The sequence below is a fragment of the Pseudophryne corroboree genome, chromosome 4 (genome assembly GCF_028390025.1).
Source record: "Pseudophryne corroboree isolate aPseCor3 chromosome 4, aPseCor3.hap2, whole genome shotgun sequence".
Lineage (NCBI taxonomy): Eukaryota > Metazoa > Chordata > Amphibia > Anura > Myobatrachidae > Pseudophryne > Pseudophryne corroboree.
In genome coordinates this window covers 25117898-25121294 of record NC_086447.1, presented here as the reverse complement: position 1 = coordinate 25121294, position 3397 = coordinate 25117898, and the positions used below count along the sequence as shown (strand labels likewise).

Genomic DNA, 3397 nt, shown 5'->3' with positions numbered 1-3397 from the left:
CATACCATACCACCTACTATGTGACAGCGTGATATTGTTTTTCTTTTTCTACAATGTATAAACATGCTTTCTATTTTTCTGTTCAATAATATATACTGTTACTGCCTCTAACAGCTTCCTGCTTATATGTGTGTAATATATATATATATATATATATATAACCCCCCCCCCCCCTGCCGATATATACACTATATATGGCCCTCAGGAGCCCCCTTGTCTTAAGTACCCCGGGCCCTGTGGAGCCTTAATCCGGCCCTGCTCCTGGTGTCTGGGAGCATTGCAGGTAGGTGAGAGATCTGTGATCCGCTGTCACCATGTGACCATCAGACCACACTACAATGGTGCCAGCAGCCGTGCGTCTCTAATCATTGGAGCTAAGTGCCGTATTGCTCTGTTATAATGGAGATGAGTTACATGGCAGTAATTGCTGCAGTCCCCCCTCCCCCGCCCTCTGGCTAATTACACAAAACAGACTACTTCTTTACTGCTGTGCCTGAGATTCGGGTGATTGTGGTTATCGCACACCAGGGTTATGTGAGCTTTGTATAATTACTTTTGTTTTATTTAAAAAAAAAATTATATGGAAAAAAAAAGTACCTGCGTTGGCCGGGAATCGAACCCGGGTCAACTGCTTGGAAGGCAGCTATGCTCACCACTATACCACCAACGCTGTGCGTTAATGCTGCTTATATTCTGAGCACTCATTCCTATAGATATGAATGGGAGCCAATCTGAAAACATGCGGCGGGAGGGAGTCGCGGCAGCTCTCAAGCCGCTACCCGACGCCGGATGTGCCGATGGTGGGAACACATAGAAAGATTAGAGAGAGAGATGAGCCGGCAGCGTGCTTTCCTGCATGCGCTGAGAAGGAGGTAATAGCACCCTCCCCCAGCTGGCGTTACCCCCGCCTCACAGCCAGTGCCTTCCACTAGCCTGCGGGGCTTGCCAGGTGCTAAAAAGGGGGGTGTCCTACCTGTCCTGCGGCAACAGCCCCCACCGGGAGTTTGCGCCATTGGCCCAGGGGCCACTTACTCTGTATTACATTCTGTTACTGCTGTTTGTGGTTATCTCACACCAGGGTTATGTGAGTTTTGTATAATTACTCTTGTTCTATTTAAAGTAAAAATTATATGGAAAAAAAGTACCTGCGTTGGCCGGGAATCAAACCTGGGTCAACTGCTTGGAAGGCAGCTATGCTCACCACTATACCACCAACGCTGTGTGTCAGTGCTGCTTATATTCTGAGCACTTATTCCTATAGATATGAATGGGAGCCAATAATGGTGTGTGTGAGAGACGCAGATCTTGGTGAGGGTGAGCTGGGAGATACTGGCCCTTTCTGGGCGCTCTGCAGTGTGGTGGCCGGCCTGCATTGCGCGCTATTCGCTGGGTAAATCGCTTGGTGAGCTGCGCCCTCACTGAAAACGGATGCCGCGGATGGGAGTCCTGGCAGCTCTCAAGCCCCCACCCGACGCCAGATGTGCCGCTGGCGGAAACACATAGAAAGATGAGAGAGACCAGCCGGCAGCGTGATTTCCTGCACGCATCGAGAAGGAGGTAATAGCTCCATCTCCCCGACTGCTGCTTTTATCCCCCCCTCCCCCCGGCGTTATCCCCCCTGCCTCCAGCCAGTGCTTTCCACTGGCTGGCAGGGCTTGCCAGGTGCTAAAAAGGGGGGTGCCCTGCTTGCCCTGTGGCAACCGGACACACACCCCCAGGGAGTTTGTGCCGTTGGCTCATGGACCACCCTGTGCCCCTCCTCCTTATTAGGCTGCAGCACCATAGCTGGCACCTTTGCCCCTGTTAGAGAGGAGTGTATTCCAGTGCTGTATTCTGTCCTTACATTGAAGCCAGGCAGCTACCTTTACCAAGATGGCCACCTCAGCCTTTACTGTGCATGCATGACCTTGTGACCCTGCACATTCTTAGTCTGTGTGTGATACTGATGTACTGGCCGGACATGCAGCACATATGTCATGTATCAGGGTCTTATCATTACTTATACCTCTATTCCACCCGGGTCTGACCCTAGCAGTTCGTAACTACGTGTGTGCCAGGTGTGCCTGGCACACAGCGCAGTCACCCTGAGGGCAACTGTGCCCTCAGGATGCACACCCTAAAGTCCCCTAAAGTCAGCAGCTTGTAATGAGTTAAATTGACTCATTACAAGTCGCCTGTGCCGGAGGAGGAGAGGAGCAGCGGAGAAGGAAGAGGAGTGAGGGGGAGGATGGAGGGAGCCGCAGCAGCGCTATGTAATTGGTAGTAGCGCCGCTGCAGCTGTCCCTCTCCTTCCACATAGGCTGGCCGCCGCTGCTGTGCATACTAGGATGCGCTTCCCTCATCCCAGCATGCACAGCTGCGGCGGCCAGCCTATGTGGAAGGAGAGGGATAGCTGCATGCGTCGCCGCCAGCAATTACACTGTGCTGCTGCGGGTCCCTCCTCCCCGTCCCTCCTCCTCCCCTGCCCCCGGAGCTGCCAGCACCGAGGAGCCTGACTGCCTGAGCCAGCGGAGAGATGGTAAGTATCATTTATTCTCTCTGTCTATCAGTCTGTCTACCTAATGTGTAAAAGGGGACACTGTCTGCCGTAATGTGTAAAAGGGGGACACTGTCTGCCGTAATGTGTAAAAGGGGGACACTGTCTGCCGTAATGTGTAAAAAAGGGGACGCTGTCTGCCATAATAAGTAAAAAAGGGGACGCTGTCTGCCATAATAAGTTAAAAGGGGGATGCTGTCTGCCGTAATGTGTAAAAAGGGGGACGCTGTCTGCCGTAATGTGTAAAAAGGGGACTCTGCCGTAATGTTTAAAAAAAAAAAAAAAAAGGGGACGCTGTCTGCCGTAATGTGTAAAAAGGAGAAATCTGTCCGCCGTAATGTGTAAAAGGGGACGCTGTCTGCCATAATGTGTAAAAGGGGCTCTACCTGGTGTAGTGGTGCTACAGTGCGGCGTAATTTGAATAATGGAGACTACTATAATATGTAATATGAATTGGTATTATTTTGTGGCCACACCCCTTCCCCATGAAGCCATGCCCCTATATTTTTTGCGCATACCTATGGCGCGCACTGCCCCTATTTTCCATAAAGGTGGGGGCGCCGATGCCCTATTTTGCACACAGCACTAAAATGTCTAGTTACGTCATTGGGCCCCAGATTTAGAACACATTTCCAAACTGGTTCAGACCGGCACTGGCCCCTTTCACCATGTCTCAGACCCAGATTATTCCCGGGATGGAGCCGTTTACACTGCACCCAGGTGCAGTAGCCGCCAGAGTGTCAGCTGCAGTGAGACTCCAGCTCTGCCCCCTGACATCACTCGCCCCGCCCCGGATAGTGTCATGCAAGAGGCAGCCAGCAGCGTTGCCATCTTCCCCATGCTGTAAATGGGAGCTGGGTT

General features: G+C 51.8%; 1 non-coding gene across 1 annotated transcript; it reads right to left on the bottom strand.

Moving 5' to 3' along the window:
* Positions 1-598: 598 nt before the first annotated feature.
* Positions 599-670, bottom strand: TRNAG-UCC (transfer RNA glycine (anticodon UCC)). The gene has a single exon. It is a non-coding gene; the product is annotated as a tRNA-Gly (tRNA).
* Between the last annotated feature and the right edge of the window lie 2727 nt (positions 671-3397).